Source organism: Gossypium raimondii, chromosome 8 (assembly GCF_025698545.1).
Source record: "Gossypium raimondii isolate GPD5lz chromosome 8, ASM2569854v1, whole genome shotgun sequence".
Lineage (NCBI taxonomy): Eukaryota > Viridiplantae > Streptophyta > Magnoliopsida > Malvales > Malvaceae > Gossypium > Gossypium raimondii.
In genome coordinates, this window is record NC_068572.1 from 31656809 (window position 1) to 31680718 (window position 23910).

A 23910-nucleotide genomic window follows, 5' to 3' on the forward strand; every position below is an offset into this window, starting at 1 on the left:
TCAAATATGAGTCAATGTGGAGATTTATGGAAGTTTGCCTCGCATTTTGACCAAAATAGTGAGTGACGTTGCAACGAGGGAAGACTCTTTGTTCTGACGAGTAGCCAACGTCACAATGAGAAGAAAATCTTCGTACCAACAATGCGGTCGTTCTTCGTCCCGATGATGCAAAAGCCACATCATGATGTGGCGACATGTTCCTCAAGTTTTTCGGCTTTCTTTTCTTAATTAAACTATGTTTTAGTTTTCCACTTAAACTTTGATTAACTTAGGGATATTCTAGTCATAAAAGTTACGAATTTTAGCCTATAAATAAGCCTTAGTTACCGTAGGTTTATATAACAGAAAATATATAGATTGAAAGAATTTTGTGTTTTTGAGTTTGAAGGGTTTTTCTCTAGGGTTTTCAGTTATCCTTTCTTTAATTCTCTCCATCTTTTGTACTTCTTTTTATTAATGAAATCTCCTTTTACCCGTGGTTTTTTATCCTCTTTGAGGAGTTTTTCCATATAAAATTTGCATGTTTGATCTTTTCAATTAGTTCGTTATTATTCTTGTTCGTTGCATACACGAGTTTATCCCTAACAATTTATTTATAATTTTGTATCTATTTTTATAAAATATTATGAGTTTTATTGAAAATGAACTTTTAAACATTTTTTTATTTTTAAAGTTTTTTTCAATTTTAAGAAATAAACCTAAATTGACAAAATGTGTAACGTTGATGGCTAAATTTGTTGAATTTTAGAATTAAAACTAAATTGATAGAATATGTAAACATTGGAGGTCTAAATTTGTTATTATGTCAATTAAAAATTCACCATTAGTGATTTAATAGAAGAGTGGGAAAATATTCAATTTCGATAATGTTAGTGACTAAAATAGAAAATTTTAAACCTGAGCAAACCAAACGCTAATAGTTGGTGACTATTTTTCATATTTTCCCCTTTAATTTTTAATAGTTGTGAATAATATTTAAACACAATTAGACACCTATAGATGTCGAGTTCTGTAGGACTTCTCACCCATTCCGACGTATAGTACGAATGGGAGATGTTATCAAAACATTTTCGTGACAAAAGTTTGTTGAAAAACACTTCACAACCACTCTAAAACATCACCAAACATCATTAAATCATACCCAATGATTCAAAATCATTTTGAAAAACATTTCCAAATCATATTCAAACTCATTTTGGTTGAAATACATGGCATAAACACTTTCAAATTGAAACGTACAAACCTTGTTTAAAAAAATGCAAAAGAATTTTCAAAATTTTCCTTTTAACTTTTAGCAACTCAACTAATCTAAGTCTTTATATACATGTCATTAATCCAAAATGAATGGTATCCAAACACTTGAGTTACAACCTTCGAGGCTTAATGGATGATGCGATGCCCCCAACCGACACCTAAATAAGTCCATACCTACGGATTTTAAACCACTAACACGTGAGCTTAAAAGGCTCAACAAGTATCAACGGATAAACCAACTTATCTTTTCATTGTTAAAGTTTAGCCCTTCTTATAGATATTTTACTAGTTTTCATTCAAGCCATGTTTAATGTTATTTGTTGATTCATTTCAACTTACCAGAGAGGAAATGCTCAACTTACATATTAGTGGTTTGCTATCCAATTTATTTAATGAATTCCTATCCAGTGCACTTATATAGCATAGGGAATGAACCTCGACAAATGATTCTTGGATAACAATTTGTCTAAGTTTATTCTAGACATACCTTTTTTGTATTTATATATATATATATATTTAATTTTTTATAGCATATCACATTTTTATATTATTATTTTGAAATTTAAATTATATAAAATCTAAAAAATATAATTTATTAATTAAGTAGAAAATTTATATATTTATATCAATATCATAATTATAAATAGATTATGTTACTCGGTGAAAGAAAGTGCCTTATAAAAATGATAATAACATTATTTTAGAGCATTAGTTGAAATTTCTTCATTTAAAACTTAAGGTTTCTAGTTCAAACCTTAATATTGTATTTTAAAGTAGAATATCTGAAAGATTATACATAAACTATTAAAACACATAAATATTCTTATAATAATATTTATTCATTGTTTAAACAAAGGTTATACAAAATCTTTTGAACCCCTTGGTTTTCTCTTTTTTTCTCTTGTGAATCCCCCTTTTCTGAACCCTCCTTTATTGCTTTGGTTTTTTAATGAGTGGCCCGAAGTCAGGCTGACATCGCTCACATCCCCAATTGTGGTTATTGGTTTCTTTTCTTTTACTTTTCCTTCAAGCAAAATAACCCAAGCAACCATCCTTCCTTTTGTGATGAATCTATTTTGTTAGAGAAAGGTGGTGTTTTTGTTGTTTCCTTGCAAGAGGACTTTTTTCAGTCTTTTTGGTTTTTTTTTTAATTGATCCAGCAAGATTTCGGTGCCGGGTTGAGAGCCATTGACAATTGACAACCTCGAAGGCTCGTGCATGAAAATGATGATTAAGCTGTGTCGGGCTCTAAATGTTTAGATGCTAACGTCTGATCGAAGGCTTAGGATTAAAGCTTAATAGGTGCTCTCAAATTGGCTCCTCCTTGTTGGCGTTCCTGATGGATATGGGTACATCAACCTTGTTCGTACAGGCTCCTTCAATCAAACTTCTTTTTCCCTACTTTAGGCAATGATGCTTGAAGTAGTTGAGGGGGCTAGGGTTTTTCTACCCTTGGATATGGGCTAGGCTTGTTTAACATCGTCCTAAGTGTTTCTATTTTTAAAGGCTTTGGGCCTTTATGTAATGTACCCTTGATGTTTTATTAATATGTTTGATTTCTCAAAAAAAATATTCTTTATTTAAAAGAGATATTTTAGTAATTTTCCAGCTGAATAAGTAGTTGATTAGCTCATAACATCAACTTACTCGGGGTCTTTATTATAATAGAGATACCTAATTGATAATATATGTTTATATTAAAAATTAATTTACAATTAAATGAACAATTATATTTTTAAAATTATTAAACCAAATTAATTTATAAGGTTTAAATTCACACGTAAATGCATATTTTTTATTGATTACGCTCCAAATCTTTTATATTTATTTATATTATTGAATTTAAATTTAAATTATATATTGATGTTGTAGACACTTAAATTTTTTTACACTCATAATTTCGACCTGGGTTTCAAAGTTTTCGACGGGCCATAAAACTCCTCTTTCGAGCACGATTATTTCGATACTGAAATTAAATTGTTATCAATTTAATTTTAAAATTGGAATTAAAGTAAGAGCTAAAACCAATTTATTCCGCCTTAAAATTTAAAATTTAAAATTAAATTAAGTTAGATTTAATTTATTTTATTTCAATTAAATATTGAAATCAATATTAAATTATTTCGGTTTTGATTTAATTTAATTTTGGAGATTTTGGCATGAGGTGGGTGAATATTAAGGTTGTTTTAATAAATAAATAAAATTTTTAAAATAAAAATAAAATTTTATGTTTTTAGAAGGTTTAAAAAAGAAATGTGGAATAAGTTAATTTTGAGAGTTCCGGTCTAATATTAAAAGTTTGTTTAAAATGTTAAACCCAAGTTAATTTTGTTTAAAGCCCAAATGAAAGTTTAAAAGCCCAAAATAGTTTTGAAGGCCCAAAGTAAAGCCTAAAGCCCAAATCAGTTTTCTAAAACCCAAGTCAAACTTGAAATTTAATTTGGACCCATAGATGCTTGCGTCCCAATTTCTCTTCGTTTTTTATTTTATGCCCAGTTTTTGCTTGCAGCCCATTTGTTTTTTAAAAGATGAAGAGTTCAAATATATTAATAAAAAATAACCCAAGTCTTTTAGTGCAAATTTTCAGGCCCAAACCCATGTCATTTTTTTGTTGCAAACTAGGGTTTTTGGAACCCTAACTTGTTTCAGGCGCCGCCGCCACTAGTGGTTGCTGAGTGAGAACACACACACAAAACTTTTCCAATCATCCATCTCAGCCAAAGCAAATAACAAATTGCGTTTAACACTAACAGATCCAAAATACAATTAATCAATAATAACAAACAACATTAGAGATTAAGCAAGATCAGAAAATCAGTACAAAAAAGGGGACCTGCTAAAGAACATTGGGAGGAAGAGAATGAAGAAATAAATAGCGAAAATATGCTTTCTGTCTGGAAATTTTTGGGTAAAAATTGAATGAAAACATTTTTCTTTTTTACTTTTATAGTTGAACAGAAGGGGTCATGAGTGACAATAACAACAACAGTCCTTGATGTTTTAAAAATCTTTTTAATTTTGAAATTCCTAGCAAATCAATTACCAATTTAGTCCCTCTACTTCTCACAGGGTTTTTAAAATCAAATTTCCAATTTTGTATTTCTTTATTTTACTACAATTTTTTTAATATTTTATAAATTTTCAGTCAAAAAGATCTTTCAGCTAAACTAGCAAAAAAAGGCTATTTAAAAAAAATTAATGGAATAGGCCGATTTCTGGTATATTTACCAGAATAGGCTGATTTTAAAATTTTAACAGTAACCTCCCCCAACAGCCAAATTCCTCAACGGTCAAATTCCCATCGACCATAAAAAATGATTAGTTTTATTTCTATATAAACCCAAATCTTTTCTTCATTTTTTTTCACTCAAATCCATTTCTTTCATTTCTCTCAATTCTCTCAAGATTTTAGTTCTAAAATTTTAATTAAAATTCACTCAAGCTAGTCTTGATTTAATTCTATCTTTCAATTTTTATTCATTTTAATTCAACTTTGGAATGACAAATACTCTTATTCGTTTTGATGACAATCACATTTTCGCGTTTCAATTGAAAATGGTAAGAAAATATTTCTACATTTTAAAATTTTTAAGCCCATTATTAAGTTGTTAAAAAGATTAAAATTTATTAATTTTTTTTGTATATAATTCGGTCGAAGATTGGATTTTGGAGACATAGATACACAATCTATCTCCGAGGTCATTGCATATTTGGAAGACATGGGATTATTGCATGTGTCACGTATGCTCGGGGATGTAAATTTGACCAACACTTATCAGCGCATTGGTGGAAAGATGGAGACCCGAGACACACATTTTATATTCTATGCGATGAGTGTACAATCACACTTGAGGACGTTAAATTATAGCTCGATTTACCAGTGGATGGGTCAGTCATTATAGGATCAGTGTTTATTAGTGATTGGAGCAGCATTTGCGAGCAACTATTAGGTAAGGTGCTAGACAAGTTTTTGGGTGGCCAGATAATGAAAAGGTTGCAAGAAAGTTTCAGAAATCTCCACGAGAGTTCGAATCCCCTCGAAAGAGAACAACACACCCAAACGTACATCTTGAGGTTAATCGGAGGTGTTCTAATACTCGATAAATCTCTAATTCTTGTACATTTAAGGTGGCTGCTACAATTAGTTGACTTGAAAGAAGTGAGCCAACCTAGTTGGGGTCAGCCGTGTTTGCGACGTTATACTGAGAGATGTGATGGGTGTACTCCTATAGTCATGGGCATGGTTCTGACTACCATTTTTACGTCCCTAAGCCGACTATCCTTATACTTTCTTACTCGTAAAAAAAGGTGAAATTAGGCTAATTTTTGAAAAAAAATATTGTCTGAATAGATGAAACCATAAGCTGAGTTATATGTGTAACGCCCTTGACCCGACCCGATCTACCAGATCCGAATCTTGGGTGTTATGTCCTTCTTACAGATGTAACTTGAAGTTTTTCTTTCTTATTCATTGATGTAAACGTCTATCTTTATATAATAGAATTTCTTACAACGTACATTGTATGGTTACACTTACATTTCGCCTATGTACAATTGACTATCTGTGGCTACTATGGATTTTCTTGTAAAAATACAATGTATGGTTTTTATTTTGAGTTAATAAGATTTCAGACTTTCCTACTTTATCTCTTAGTCCACTGGGTATACTTTGGGATACTACTTAATGAACTTCAGTGCAGACTTGGACACTCGACTTGTTTCTTCTGTATGCATAATAGCCCAGCGCGCCACACCCTTAGCGGAGCCCTAGCATCATCTCTCGACGCATATTCCTTTATAGACCTGAAAACAGAAACAACTTTTGTAAGTTCGTAAGAACTTAATGAGCTAAACCTTAGAATACCTTTTTCATTCATTCTATGTTGCATATGTTATTTCGTGTATCCTTGGAGTGTTTCCTGCCTTTTCTTCCCTTTTTGATGGGTACAATACGGAGGCTATCATCTTTCTTTCTTCAGAACCATCTTTCCTTCTCTTATGCATACTATACTTATAAACTTTTTACCTTCTGTATCCTTTATTAAATCTTATCTTTACATAATCCTTAACCTCTTCACTTATGTTATTATCTGACTTAATAACTTATTCTATACTTAATAGTCTTATCATTATCTTCAGGTGGGATAGACTGTGCCTAATAAGTATCTCAAAATTTTCCCATATCTTCCTTACTTTAGTGCACTCTGTATTCTTACTCTTAACTTATATCTTTTCTACGCTACGTACTCTGGCACGCACTAGCCTTTCTATTCATCCCTTGTAACTATACCATGCTTGTCATTCATTTGGTATCTGCCCAAAGGTGTTGTCTTCAATTGGTCATCATGAGATCCATTCTTCAGATTCTGCCACAAAGGTGTTTCTTTCCAAAAATATCCCCAAAGGCTTTCCTTTCAAAGTCTTTCCACAAAGGTGTCCTTTTAACAGAGATAGCCACAAAGGCATCCTTTTAACAGAGATAGCCACAAAAGCTTCCTTATAACAAATATGGCGACATAGGCGTTCTTTTAACAGAGATAGCCACATAGGCTTCCTTATAGCAGAGATTGCCACAAGGGCATTCTTTTAATTGAGATAGCCATAAATACATCCATTTAGAGATAGCCACAAAGACTCACATATACAAAAAATGGTGTTCTTTGACGATACGAATTTGCTTAAACTCACCATCGTGAGGCTTATCCCTCATCGTTGGTACTCACCCAACTGCCATTTACATATTCCATATGATGCCATAACCCAACCAGGGTCTTACAATATATGGTCTTCAGAGTGCCATGGACTTTTCCTTTTAGGGATTCGTGTTTTTAGTCCCGATGGATCCCTTTATATGTATTTGAAGACAAATACAAACTTTTCATGAAGACTCATACTTGACAGACTTATTCCTTTCAGAGTTCTTTATGACAGATGCATTCACACTTACAAACATATAACACATTCCCTTAAACTTCATGCATGGACCCTTCAAGATTAATTATATAATATTTATTTAAAGATTTCAAAATTAATAATAAGTAGATACTAAACTTTATTATTTCGTACTATAGTTTGAATGGACGCCATACTCCGATTTGAGAATTCAACAATGCATCCCGTCCGAATTCTTGGTCAATCCGAATGCGTGGCACGTGAAGGTGCCATTAATGGTTTACGCCACAGTGGAGATGCACGAATCTGATCGAGTGATGTGGCAATTTGGGTTTAGGCAATCTATTTCACTGCCACCCCCAAGATATCGGAGGATTGCACAAGGTCGACCTGTAGGGGAGAACCGACGAAGATTGGCCTAAATTCCACAAGCAATATATCAACATTTAGGAGCGTATGAACGATATCTTACCTATTTGTGAACCAATTATATCTCGAGAATTGGTCACTACTTCGGAGTACATGCCATGATTTAGACACCACGGCAGGCCATATCTACTACCGGAGGAGGTGAGGGTAGGAAATGTCGTACGATGAGGCTACAACGACCGCACCTGAATCTAAGGTCCGAAGCAGGTGCTAAGATTGGTTCATCATCAGTTTCAACCTAACAAGAGGCACCGATGGTTGCACCACCTCTCGGTTAGTGATCTACCGTAATTCTATGTCGTAGATTAAACTAGTTTTTGCACTTTAGGAGCTTGAATACAAACATTTTCATTATGTTCTAGTTATGTTTTTGTAGTTTAGTTTGAATTCAATAAAAAGTGTAATTAGAGTCTTTTATTGACCTTAGGGGCTGAATGAGGCCTAAAAGTGAGCTAATGTACTTAGTGAGTGTGCAGGAGACCATCCAAGGGCATAAAACTCAATACTAGTTGCACACAGGGAGTTTGATGTCACAACATAGGGAGTAGAATGAAAGAATTCTGAGATTGCCTTTCGTGTTGCGACATAGACAAGAGATGTCATGACACACCCCTAAAGCCACCCTGAATCTGAGCATACTACCTTTGATGTCGCGACATAGGCACTAGGGTGTCACAACATTGATCCTATACGGAAAGCACTTATGAGTTAGGTGTGTTTTCGTCTGTTGTAACACCTCAAACCCAGCCTAAACATTATGGTCGCATCTGGCAATGTCACACGATAGTGCTTTTGAAACCTCGTTGTTACGTTGAAAACATTCCATGTTATTATCTTTAGTAAACATTTGTTAGATTTTATAAAGTCGTCTTTATTCATTTAAAACATTTGTTTTGAAACATCCCTCATTGCGAAAGCTTTAATAAAACAGTCTAAGTGATCATGCGTTTAGAAACTACTTTAACTTTTTGAAAACCGAATTTCTTACAACCAGCAAGTATAAATTCATAAAGTAAAATAAATAAATAAAAACCCAAAATTTAAGACCAAATTCCTAGAGGGTCCTTAAATTACAAACCAAATAATCAATAATAATTAAATCATAAAATGTAAATTGAAAACCATGAAGTCCAAAAATTTCTGTGGTCACCACTGAGTCCTCCGTCGCACCGATATGTCTAAGTCTGGGGATTACCTATGCACATTAAACAAAAAGAGTGAGTTTACGTAAACTCAGTGTGTGATCCCGCAGAAACAAAGAAACAATCAAGATTCACGATTGCACAATTGAGCAGGTCTTGACCCTCGCCCTTTTCAATGATCGGTGATGCTTTGGGCCTTAGTCCATCTCAATACAGTGTCAAAAATACAGTAGGGCCTTAGCCCATCATAGTATCAGTAGCAGTAACATTTATGCAGTAGCAAAATCCTACCCATCTAGCTTCGACACACCATTTTCGTCTAACCCTACACTCCATGTAAGGATATAATCAACCCACGCATCTCTACACTCCAAGTAGGACCGAATACGGTACAAAATAGTAGTTTGCAGCTGAGCTGCCAATAAATTAGGCTTAAAGCCTTTTAGTACACTTCCTCTGAATAATAACCCCCAACCCAATGCAATGCAACATACAATGGATGATATTAACATGCTCAAAAATTAACATGCTCAGTACAGATATCATTCAGTCAATTTAACACATTGAGGGGTTTAAATAGCGCTTACCGTCCTTACAGTAGGCTCACAATCGACTTGGGCGACCCATGCAACCTTAGAAATATTCCGGTAAAAATTGGCCCACACGCCCGTGTGTGCCCGTGTGGCCCATTCGACCCAAATTGGCCTTGGCTGTGTGATCCATTTTTAATGTAACACATGCTAGCTAAATATCCACATATGTTTTCACTATTTACTTATATGTTCATTCAAAGTTGTCTACTTGATTTATTGTCACTAAATTATTTATATCTTGAGCTAAAAAATTCCAAATTAAGATCCATTTGATTTTTTCGAAACTAGACTCAAATATCTTTCTACCATAAAACTTTTAGATTTTATATTTTATCAAATAAGTACTGTAAAATTTTCAAATCCATCCCGATTCTGCTGTTTGATAGCTTCAACCTTTCCTTACTAAAAATTATTTATCTCTTAGTACGAAATTTTGATGATGTTTCTGTTTATTTCTCTTGAAAATAGACTCGTTAAGGATTTAAATATATAAATTTAAGCCCCTAATAATTTTTTTACAATTTTCGATGATTTTTCCAAATTCAGAACAGGGGAACCTGAACCCATTCTGGCATTGTCTCACAAAATTCATTATATCTCAAAACTCACAATTTTATTGCTTACACTGTTTCTTCCATAAAAAACTAGACTTAATAAAATTTAATTTCTTATTTTATTCAACCTCTAACTCAATTTCAACTATTTTTGATGATTTTTCAAAGTTAGACTACTGTTGCTGTCCAAAACTATTTTAGTGCAGAGTGTTGATTTCTAAGTTTATAACACCCTTATTTCGTTTCTCTATAAGTTTTCACATCATTTTCTCTTATTTCTCTTATTTCTCGACGGTAAGCAATTTTGGCTTTTTGCCAAATCCCATTTTCTGCGTTTCGGGTACACACCTGGTATCGTTTCTAATGCGTAAGCACTCCTAAGCCTCCAAAACCTAAAAATCGACCAACAAATCTCCAGATTAATTACTTAATTCATTTTTAATTATTCAATTTTGGAAGGAACTTGATTAAAAACCTTACAAAACCCTTACCTCGCTTGAGTAACCACAACTTTGCACAATCACAGCGTCGATTCAAAACCACCAGCCCCTTGATTAACTCCGAAACACCAACAATGAATCCCCCTTTCAAAGATTAACCAAGAACGATTAACAATAGACAACCGTTACTTACCGAACACATGCAACCAACAATGAACAACCAAGTCAATTGGAAAATAAAGAAAGAAATAGAATGGGAAAAATAATGGAAATTTCGGTAGTAACTAGGGGAAAGAATCGGCAGAGAAGGGAAAAAAGAAGAAGAAAACATAAGAAAAAGTTTGGGTAATTAGAGAGAAAACCGAAACTCTACTTTTTTTTCTGCAACAAAAAGATAATCAGATTATTTTCTGATAACCTCTCCCCCATTATCTCTTAAAATCACTACCTATTAACCCACTAAAACATAACTACTTAGAATTTTGCCCCAACAGAACTCTTAGCTGAAATTGAAGCAAAAATACTGTCTCCACGCCATCATAGAGAATTGAACACAAGACCTCCTTCCCACCAACAGTCCACTTATCCACCAGACTAGCAGACCCATTCTGTTAAATATTTGTCAACTTTTACTTAAAAGCCTACTGACCAAAGATACCAAAATTTGCCCAAGTCTTGGCTTGAACTTGGGACCTCTCACTCACCCAGAACACTTAACCACTGATGCAGATACATAGTTGTGTCACACCTTTGCAAGAACAAAAATAAAAATTCTGGGGCATTACATCTGTACAATGAAAAAGTTAAACAAGAGAGCATCATCTGACCTAGGGTTGAGGATGGCGATAACACTAATTATATAAATAGGCTCTTAAAACACTCATTGGGGGCACAACTTTTCATATTCTCAAAATTTCCTTGTAATTTAGTTTTTAGTTTTTTTCTTTCTTCTAGGGTTTAAATTTCTTTTTAGTTCAGTTCAGTTCACGTTCTTCGGAGAACTTGCTTTGTAAATGAAATCAAGTGTTTGAGGATTATTGCACTTCATTAATCGAATACAAACACAATTCTCTAAACTCTACTCTTGATTTATTCTTTATGCCTATCTTTATTGTCAAGTTTATGATGTTTATAGATTCCATGAGGAACTAATCCTCTTATGGGGGATTAGCGAGTAGAGGTGTGATTAACTAATCGTTATGTAGGGTTTTCTTAGCAGATCAACTGTTTGGGAAATGAGAACTTAAATCTTAGGTTTGATGAACCTAGTAAGTCATTTAGGTGAGAATTAACCCAAATTTGGTATGGCCTATCTGTGGACACCTTAGTCCTGAACTGATCTAGACTGTAAGGTCGAGAGATAAATAATTCTTGTCGACTCATTAATTTAGTGGAAGATCGAAAGATCCTACTAGGGTAACGGCTAGTTGATTGAATAGAAACTTGAAATAGGAATTAGTTATAATAACCAAAGAGAACTAGTCACCCATGTTTAGATTTGATTAAGTTTATAAATTAAGTTTTCCGAAGTCTACTTTATTTATGCATATTTTATTTCTTCATTTATAAAAATAAAAAGTTCTTCTTTATGTTTCATCGTGCTATAATTTATCTAAACTACTAATTAATTCTATTTACATTTAGGTTAATATTAATTTAGTACTCGCCTCCCTTGGGTACGATCCTCGGAGTACTTACCTACTTTGTTGTAAAAATTATATTACAACTTGACCCGTACAATTGCGGACACTGCCTCAATTCTTTATCTTTTGTTGCAGTATTCATACTTTGGACATTTGTATGTCTAGCGGAGATTAGTTAGTATGGCTCGACTTATTTTTGTGCTTTCATTAATCTTGTATTTTTTACACATGCACCACGCTATGCACCACCGTAACCTGCTTCACCACCTTCTGCAAGTATTTTTTTCCACCACCTCCATATTTGTCATATTACACGCCAATGCTGATGACAACATCGACATATCTACCACCTCCAACAATTCCACCATATTACCCGCAATCGGTGTATGTGACTCCATACACTTATACACCGATAGTGTCAAAAACACCCCCAGCATCATTATTCTACCAATATGGCTCATCTTCCCAACCACATGTTCATAGAATGGAGGACACACGATGACATCCTAGGATGACACTGCACTCAACCACAAAGGAAGGAGATGAAGATAAAGATGATGGTTGAGGTGAAGATGAAGATGAATAAGAGGTGTCAGAACACCAACTCGTACAAAAAATAAATTTATCTTGCAACTGACACCCACCAGGTTGTGGCATACATTCGGCTCGACAACACCAATAATTTTTTTCAGCGTTCTCATGTAATGTTTTGAAATAAATTTTAATTTATATTACAAATGTAAGTTTTTTTTAAATTAATATTGTTTTTGAATCAAAATTGATAAATTTTAAGTGACAATTTGTTTGAAATAGTTGTAAGAGTTAAACTTTTAAATCTATCTTTCAAGCACTTAGAAAATATTATGTGCTTGATACTAAGATGAACAGGGTATATTATACCCTTGGCTTTAACTCATACTATAATTACCTTTACATTGAACAAAAATTTTCTCTTTAAATAATAAAATAATCTAAAATAAAATCTTCACTTACTTACAAGGTGGTTACTATACGCCCACACAAATGCGCCAAAAGAAACATATGGGGGATTACACTTTGCCAAACTGATTATTTAACTAAAATAAACCTAAATCTCAAACCGCCGGACTTGGGATGTGACATTATGTGTGGGCGTATAGTAACCACCGTGTAAGTAAGTGAAAATTTTATTTTAGATTATTTTGCTATTTAAAGAGAAAATTTTGTTTAGTGTAAAGGTAATTATAGTATGAATTAAATCCAAAAGTACAATACATCTTGTCCGTCTTAGTATTGTGCTGGTTAGGTTATAAGCGACTTGCTTAAGAACCAACTAGATAGATTGGTCTGATATCTATAATATTGGATTCTCATTTATGTTTCTCTTAGAAATTGAAGACCATTAAGGAGGACAAATTCTGAAATTTGTGACACCTGTTAAGTTCCACTATGAAGAAATGGGTCATATATATATGTGTGAGGCTCTCCCTCATTAAGCTGGAAGTTAAGGGTTTTTGGTTTAATCAGTGATCATTCCATCTCTAGGTAAGTATTACAACACTGCATGCTAGATGTTTTGAAAGAGTAAGTCTGTATGTGGTATATGAACAATAAGTTGTAAGTATAAGGCTTTGCATGGTGGTTATTAGAGTTTGAGATGATAGTAATTGTATGAAAATGAATTTTCATGGTGATCCTATGTTCTGCAAGTAGTTGTTACTATTGGTTCGAGAAGGATGGCTGAGTATGGAGCTTAAAACTACAGTAGGTGAGTTTAATGTGAGTCTCTACCCTGACTCTCTCTTATGTAAACATTTCAAGTAGAAGTAGATATATAAAAGATGATGATATCTATAATAATCGGTAAGTGTATGAGCATAGTAAAGAAGTGATAAAGTGCTATGATGAGATGTATAAAGTTTTGTTAAGAGGAATGTTGATTGGTAAGTAAGCAAGTATAGTTTGAGATATGCAAAGTATGAGTAAGTCTAGAATGAAAATAAAATGTCCCTTTGTGAAGCCTTTGGCAGGGCAGTTATATTGCTAACTAGATTGGCAAATCATGATATGTAAACAAGTGTAAGACCATGAAGTTAAGAACCATGACATCTTGATATGATTTGGAATCACTCATAGTGTAGCCTCTAGTAAGTTGAAGACTGGATTGGCAGATCACAATACATGAATGTGTATAAGTCCATGTTGTTGACACCCATGGCAAGATTTATCTGTATATATGTTCATGGTGTAGTCTTTGATAATATGTAAATCATATTGGCAGATCACGATACATGAAATTATGTATAAGTCCATGAGGGAGAAATCCACGAAACCTTCTATGAGAGTCTTTCGGGACACTAAATAAGTGATTCTGTATGATGCCTTTATGGTTTGTTCTACTCGGCCCTTTGTGGCGTGCTTTGCTAGGTTTGTCTGGTAAGATATGCTTATCCCCTTATGGTAAGTTTTAGATAAATTCTAATTGTTCTGTGATAGATACTGCTATGATAAGGTTATGAAACATCTAAGGTTATTTTGGTTAAATTAGATAAAGGAAGTTCTAAAAAGAAGTGTGTATCTATATTTTAAAACGGGTATCCGCCATGATAATTTGTTAGTGTTGAAAGTTGGGTGTATTTGTAGTTATGAAAGACGTACGATATTGTCAAATAGAGTTTGCCTGCATTATAGTGTTGAAATCTAAGTGTTTGGTATTTGCCATATGTGAATAGTATCATGTCTTCTTATGAAATTTTAGGATATTAGAGTCACTCTATATCTGAGTATCTGGGGCTTTGCAATAAATTTTTAGGATTCATCTGAAGGATCTGTATAGCTCATTATCAGTGTGAGCTTGTAGCGTATTAAATAGGAACATGATTTGATCAGAAAACTAATGGTATTCAAATATGAGTAAGTATTCATTAAGAGTGTATGCATCTTTCAATGTGTAATATCTACGAATAATTGTACTGGGTTAAGGGTAAGGTTGAAGAGATGGTCTATATAAAAAATTCTCCAAAGGTATATTATTTGAAATATTACTTTTATGGTTAATTGAAAGAAGATATTAATGAAATGTATAGAAAGACCCTAAGTTGGTCAGTTAAGAGAAAATTGGTAAGCTAAGAGTATGGTAGTTGGTAAGTATGAGTTAGCCAAAACTTTAATAGTATCTGACCAATGCAGAAGTAAGTGGTTTAGAAGGATAGATGGTACATTAATGTTCTACAAATATTATAAAGTATTCGCCAAGGTATTTTTTGTAGTAAAGCTCAATAAGTTCTCTTGAACTTACAATCTCTACTATTGTTTCAGGTATTGTGGTAAGAGAATGCACTAGGAAGGACGACGCTAGGAGTGTGCCAGGGTAGCGAGGAAGTGGGTTATTATGCATACAGTGGAAAAGTGGTGTATGTGGGCTTTCACCCTAAGAGTTTGGTTTTCATAAATGTTGTATTGTAAAATTTTTTTAAAAAGGTCTGATGTAATATTTTATTTTATTTTAATAATTTTCCTTTGTTTTTAGATATTAAGTCTTTCAAATAGAATAATAAGAAAACTATTTTCATTAAAGAGTATTTTTCAACTATTTCGATATTTTGTTAAGTATTATGTAGTAACACCCAAGATCTGGGCCCGAAGAATCAGGTTGGGTTGAGGGCATTACATTTGATATAAAAAATATATGCGCAATTAGGTTTCCATGAAAAAAATGGAACAAATTTTTATATTTTATTGTTTTGCATTACACATTAAGAATATATCGATATTTACAATTTACCAATACAGGAGAATCAATGAAGAAATTAAAAAATTATCTATAAAAAATGAATAAATTTGTTAACGAGATCTTGCCCTCAATGTATCCTCCAAGTGTGGACATGTCAACCTAGTAAGCCTTGGGTTCCTACAATAACTGCATAACCTTGATTGGTCTATACTCTCCCGAATATCCATATTGTCACGTATTCAAGTAGAATTCAGCTGACCTTTTGGGTTGTGACGGAATGAAATATTTAGTACCAACTGGAATGGAGCATTGGTACAGATGGCTACATACGTCCATCTAGGACTGGTAAAAATTCAGATTTCCATATGTTATACATGTGTTCTAGTTCCTATACTTTGTCCACAAAGCTCACACAATCTAGATGTACCGAGGCACATGCAACAATTGCATGTGCACATGGAGAACGAAGTGCGTCAAATCATCCACAGTCATAGGTCTTTTGTCTCAAGTAAACACGGTACGCTCCCTCAAAAATACCTTGGTCATGTCTATTGAACTCCGCAACCAGAAATGATATGTTTGGATATGAGTGACGCACTACATACATATAGTTTGATCATTATGAATTTTCTTTAATTTCTTTCATCACATCCTCGCACCAAACATGACCGCCCTTTATCTGCCCATCACATTTTTCTGCTTATTTTGGAAATAATGTTGCCATGCAAAAATAAGTTTCTTTTACCACCGATGTTACCGGCCAATGATGTGTCTCGTTCAATATGGAATTGATGCATTCCACTAGGTTTGTTGACACGTGCTTGTATCGTAGACCACCATTGTACCAATGAGTCCACTGTTCGAAGGGTATGTTAACGAGGCATGTCGCACCGCGGTCGTTAATGACTCTCAAGTTCTCCAACATTTCATGAAAATGATGTTGTACGAGTTCACACCTTGTCGAAGAAAATAAATAGTTTATCCATGAATAAAGTAGTACTACCAAGCGGTTAAAACATTATACTTCAAATAGTGGAAAATACATACCCATGTTAATGACTTATATCTGTTGACTATCCGAATGGTCTTGTCCATGGTTGTTAGTAGCTACATGTCTTATACAATACCTATGGTGTGTGTGGTCCCAAAGGCCTCCATACTGTTCAATTGCAACCAGTATTCCAGGTCCCCTCTAAAAGATGAAACATATATCGGGTTGCGGGACAACATGCCTTCTCAAGTTAGATAGGAAGAAATCTCAATTATCTTCCATTTCTCTAGGTGTTATTGCAATTACATACTTGTTTTACCTTGTTATTAATATAAGACATTGCCATTTTTATTTCAGTTTCTTTTTCTGTGGGTATAAATAAACTGATCAATAATAAAGTCCTAAGAATAATATAATTATTCTTAAAAGGTACTTAGTCAAGTATTACTGTAGACTTGGACAATAATAATAATTGAAACTAATTTGTAGTTGATTGATTACAAAGTATTGTCATTGACAAAAGGACGTCGGATGTCAAAATCAATACATGAGTATGTGTTAAAGAACAAAATACTGGACTGACCCGCCATGAGTATGTTTCTTGGATTATTATGTAATAGTCACAAACATTACTGATAACTCTTGAAAGGAGTTATATTTCAGGTCTCTAGATTGAATTAATTATTTGTAATTAAGTAAATATGTTTCCATTTTTAGGATAGTTTTAGAACATTGCATAACAAATCTTGGATTAGGCTATAAATGTCATTATTTGTTACTGGGGAAGAAAGGTGTTGGTTATTGTTGACAGCAGGTGCAGGATGAAGAAGAGAAGAGAGAAATGATAAATAAAATGAAGGAAGTGAAATATTGTCATAGAAAATGTTGGTTAGATTGCCATGGCAATTCTAGGAAGATGATGCATCACTCAGTCCATGTCACTCTCAGCCAACTGTACTTGTACCAGATAAACCACCTTGAAAAAGGGGAAGCAAAAGGTGTGTGCTGAGAGGAGGGACTTACCCTATAAAGGAGGAAAGAGAAAAGACACAAGGGGACGAGGATTTTGGGGAGAGAGGAATTGGAGAGCAGTTTTTCTCTGCATCGAATTCTTGTGGAAAATTTCAGAGAAAAGAGAGGAGATGGTAGCAACTTACAGAAAAAAAAATCTTAGATGTAAGGAAGGGGAAGTGAAATCTGCCTTGGGTTTTGCAAATTTCATTATTAAAGTGAAAGCTGGAGTAGCAAGAGCTTCCTGCAATTCTGCCTTTATTTTTTGATTTGAACTTTGTGATTTGTAAACTTGAATGATGGTGTTGAATGGTTTTATTTTTGATTTGAATGTCCAATCCATGAGCTAAATCTGATAGGTTGGAATTATTTGGGTGAATTTTTACTATCTTTAATGCCCATGGTTTTATTTTGAGTAGATTACTGTTTCATTCGATTTGTGATTATTTTAAATGCATCCATGCAAGCTCTAGACATAGATGATTGCATGGTATGTTGTTAGATCTGATTTAATTATGAAAAGATTAAATAAATTGGATTATTATCTGTTGATACAGGTGAGTATACGAAGGAATATTTGCAACACTCTAGACGTAAAAGTTACAATCTGTACAGGGAAATGAAGAACAGTCTTGATATCATTTTTGAGTTCTATAGACATACAAAAACTCAAAATGATAGCTTAAGTCTGGCTCTCAAAAGAAGCAGATTGCAGTAGTGAATCCCTAAGCAGTAGAATGGTCAAGATTTTGCCATGCAATTATTATAATATAGAAATAAAACTTGAGTAATTACAACCTTTATCATTCAACAGTACAACTCTTCCCTACTTATTCTTTGAGAATTACCACAACCTTTCAATTTCCCTGTATTTTTTCATTCATAATTGATTTTATTAACCCATTCATCAATTCTCTTCATCAATTTGTCATATGTTTCTTTTGCAGAGTTTAATTAGTCAAATTCATAATAATAGCATAACCATTTTTAATCAATTCCGATCCCTGTGGAGACGATACTCACTCATCACTTTATTACTTGATTCAACGTGTATACTTGAACCCGTGTTTTACGTTGTATCGCTTCATTACAGTAACAAAATCATCTTTGTAACACCCCTTACCGGTCTGGTCGTCGAACCCGAATAACAAAATGCTACAAACATATATAAATCATTTACATACAATAATTCAAGATTTCAATTAAATATCAATACATTACATAAAATTAAGTATAATAAACATTACAAACAAATTTGGGTTTATATTGAGCTTACTGTAACGTTGGGGTTTGTACAAGTGTACATAGTCGTTATCAAGTAATAAGTAAGTAAATGAGTTATCATCTCCACAGGGATTGTGTATGTTGATCAATTAATTGTAGAATTAAAGATTTACAAGTTGGTTGAAAAACACAATATTTTTAAGGTGATTGGTGTTTAAATCAAATTAAATAATCTAAATGTGATTTAACCTAAATGCAATGCATGCAATAAAATGCAATGCACCAAGGTTGCCGATTGTGTCCGAGGCTCCCGTACATCCAAGCACCAGGTGCCGATAGTGTTTGAGGCTCCTGCACATCCGAGCCACCAAGGTTCCGATGGTGCTCGAGGCTCCTGCACGACTGAGGGCCCAAGATGCTGGAGGCTCTTGTTGCAAAAGAGGAGGGACCAGGACAATTCATTCATTGTTAGGTATCTGAATTCTACCCTTGGTATTGGGGAGGGACCAGGACGATTCATTCATTATTGGGTACCAAACATGTAACGATATCCGAATTCTAACTTTGGTATTAGGGAGGGACTTGGTTCATTGTTTTGTATATTTTGAGCCACCAATAGTTGGGAGCTCGCTGGCATATCTGAGTCACCGGGATGGATCACCGGAGCATCGTCGAGAAACTAACCGATGGTGGGGGCACCGATGTCCGTGCATGCGATGGGCGTGGGCAGTGCCCTGGATAATCCTTGCTCACTTAATGTCACTTCCCCCTACAGAGCTAAAAAACCTTGGTCAATGCGCTACCAGGTGACATTCATATGTCTGAAATAGGGACACTTTTTTTAGGTTCCATATGTCTGAAACAGGGAAACTTTTTTTAGCCCAACGCTTCTGCACATCCAAGCACCAAGGTGCCGATGGTGCTCGGGGCTCCCGCACATTCGAGGCACCAAGGTGCCGGTGCTACCCGATGATGCCGCATCATAGGATGGTGCTCGAGGCTCCCCCACATGGCTGAAATGGGGATAGTTTTTTTGGGCCAATTCCACTTAGTGCTTTTAACTGAAAATTTTGCTGTCGGCCCAAAACAAATAAAAGAAGCTGAATGTTGGGTCTGAAATATGGCATGATGGCACGGTAGGGAAAAAAATTAAACAAGTAGCCGGAGTCACCAACGGTGGGGAGCTCATACCCGCACCAACATGGCTCTCGTTGTGCCATGTTTCCTGAAGGGGGCGGCATGGCCAAGTTTTTAACTAACTCCTTACACCAAGTCCCCTTCCTGGGGAACCCAGGTTCGGGTCGTGCAAAAGAATGAGGAGGGATTAGACCGGCAATAGGGGAGGGACGAATCGAACCAAAAAAGGGCTGAATCTTAGTGGATTGTGGCAGCAAGGCCACTCTGCTACTTATAATACCCTGTCGCGTATTTATGTCGTTTGTAAAGGATTCTACTCGCCGTTCGATAGGAATTACGCTCCAAGGAGGCAACCGCAACTTGTCTGTTGCGGTCGCTGCACCTACAACATGTACCCTTGGGGGCCAGAGGCCCCTACTGCGGGTCGGTAATTGGGCGACAGGCGGGTGCGTCGCTTCTAGCCCAAATTCTGACTTAGTGGTGTTTAGTCATAACCCGACGCATGGTAGCTTCGCGCCACTGGCTTTTGAACCAAGCGCGATGACCAATTGTGTGAATCAATGGTTCCTTTTGTACTAGGTTGAATTATTATTGCGAGGCGGCCATCGGTAGGGTAAAACTAACCTGTCTCACGACAGTCTAAACCCAGCTCACGTTCCCTATTGGTGGGTGAACAATCCAACACTTGGTGAATTCTACATCACAATGATAGGAAGAGCCGACATTGAATGATCAAAAAGTAGCGTCGCTATAAACGCTTGGCTACCACAAGCCAGGTATCCTTCTGGTAACTTTTCTGACACCTCTAGCTTCAATTTCAAAGGTCTAAAGGATCGATAGGCCATGTTTTCATAGTTTGTATTCGTACTAGAAATTAGAATCGAATGAGATTTTACCCTTTTGTTCCACACAAGATTTCTATTCTCGTTGAGCTCATCTTAGGACACCTGTATTATCTTTTAACAGATGTGCCACCCCAGCCAAACTCCCCACCTGACAATGTCTTCTACTTGGATCGGTCGGCCAAAGCCAACCTTGGATCCAAAAAGAGGGGCCGTGCCCCGCCTCCGATTCACAGAATAAGTAAAATAACTTTAAAAGTAGTGGTATTTCAATTTCACCCGAGTGCTCCCACTTATCCTACAGCTCTCAAGTTATTTCAAAAAGTCAGGCTAGAGTTAAGCTCAACAGAGTCTTCTTTCCCCACTGATTTTGTCAAGCTCGTTCCCTTGGCTGTGGTTTCGCTGGATAGTAGACACGGATAGTGAGAATCTCGTTAATCCATTCATGTGCGTCACTAATTAGATGACGAGGCATTTGGCTACCTTAAGGAGTCATAGTTACTCCCGCCGTTTACCCACGCTTGGTTGAATTTCTTCACTTTCACATTCAGAGCACTAGGTAGAAATCACATTACGTGAGCATCTGCAGGGACCATCGCAATGCTTTGTTTTAATTAAACAGTCGGATTCCCTTTGTTCGTACTAGTCTTATTTTTCACAAATGCTATGATTTTCCATGGACATCTTCTGTCACACATTACGCACTTCACCTCGAATTTCTCCAGTTAGGATTTAACAAAATAGAAGTTTAACCTGTGTTTTATGTTGTATCACTTCATTACAGTGATAAAAGCATCTTTGTAACACCCCTTACCTGTCTGATCGCCGAACCCGAGTAACAAAATGCTACAAACATATATAAATAATTTACATACAATAATTCAAAATTTCAATTAAATATCAATACATTACATAAAATTAATTATAATAAACATTACAACCAAGTTTGGGTTTATATTGAGCTTACTGTAACGTTGGGGTTTGTACAAGTGTACATAGTCGTTATCAAGTAATAAGTAAGTAAATGAGTTATCATCTCCACAGGGATTGTGTATGTTAATCAATTAATTGTAGAATTAAAGATTTACAAGTTGGTTAAAAAACACAATATTTTTGAGGTGGTTGATGTTTAAATCAAATTAAATAATCTAAATGTGATTTAACCTTAATGCAATGCATGTAATAAAATGTATGAGAGAAGATAATGTGAAGTGAAGAATGAGAAGTAAGGGTTGGTATTTATAGTAGAGGGGTGACATGAGTGTTTGCTAAAAATAGCTTGAGGGATCCTTTGATATACTCCCTTGCTTGGCTGGCCATGAATTGTTGAGAGGGGTGGTTGTTGGTTGCTTGATTCATGCATGAGATCATGCTTGAATCAAGCAAGGTGTTGGATGGTTTCATGGGTGATTTTTAAGAGCTTATTTTTAAATATTTTCCAAGTATAAGGACTTCTGAAAAATTCCTCCAACAGCTAATGTTGGGCTCCTTAAATGCCCCTATCGAATTGGGCTTATTCCCCATTTGTTTGGAAGGTTTTGTGACCCATTTAGTTGTCAGACTTGTCCTTCAATTTAATCATCTTTAATTGGATCAATGTGACCTCTTCATGACCCAAATTGCATGCCTTTGCCGTCCGGCTAGGTAGAATAAGTCTCATGCTCATGCAAAATTAAAATAAGCTTCATAAATTATTAACTCCATGACTTCACTGCAACATTTAAATAGAGGAAATTAATAATTAGCATGAATTAATTAAATTATGCACAAAATTAATACATAAAAGCATAAAATTGCATACTTTATTAAATCATGCCCATTATCATAATATGAACAAGATTCACCTAATTAACTATCAAATACTTGGGATTAACATTAATTTTAAGTAAAAATGTTCCATAAATTAGAAGGAAAAAATCTATATAATTTAGAGTTTACACTTATGAAAGCTTAAAATCAACCCGGTATCAAATAAGGATAAATTTGAAACAAAAACAAATAAATTAGAAAAAACTTGCAAACAGGAGTCACATAGTCATGTCCCTTCACCGTGTTGAAGGCTAAGGCCATGTGGGATGGGACACACAATTGTGTGCGCAAGCCGTGTAATAGCCTGATATCGTGTGGGCTGGAGTCACATGGTCGTATGAAAAAATCATGTAACACACTAACGTCGTGTGGGTCAAAAGTGTAAATACTCAAAATATGTCACTCGGTTGTGTAACAAACTGTGGCTGTGTGCATCAAAATCACCCTAAACGTGTAGACCACACGGCCGTGCCATAAGCCTGTGTATGGAAAATGATTATGTGTCAGGCTATGTATCAAGCCGTGTTTACCTGTAAAAACATTTCGAAACAAGATTTTTAACTCTAATTTATGTATTCCACAATCAACACGTTATAACAGTTCTTAACTAGTTCAAAAGCATAAATATCATACCAAGAACATCACTTTTATCGAGCAGCCTAAATGCTTAACCAATGTGCCACAATTGGCACATCAATTCAAAAATTCAAATTCACAATAAAAACCATATTCAAAACAACCCAATATCCCTTCCAAGGAACCTTAATACAATGGACATGGCGTACGACATTTAACCATTTATAACTCTTTATAATGATTCAATATCAACCATACAAGCATGCACAAAGCCTTACCAAATTCATTCAAACCTAGCATATGCACACTGCTCATCACTTTTGTAATCATGTACCAACAAGACCTATCACCTAACATGTTATCTACTTACCAATTAGACAATTAAGCATATATGCCAAATTTCTTCTACAAGATAATATTAAAGTAACCGTTTCCAACACATACATATACATTTATATACATGATTTTGAAAATGCCAACAAAATCCAAAATAAAAAATTATCTAACCAAATGACACATTAGGTACATGCCAAATTAATCTAGGATTGCCGCTAGATGCTGAGTTGATGAACAAATCAAAAAGTACCTAGCCTGCGCACGAAAAACAAAATTGTACGTTGAGTATAACTCAGTGGTATTTCTATAATCCAAACATTTAAAC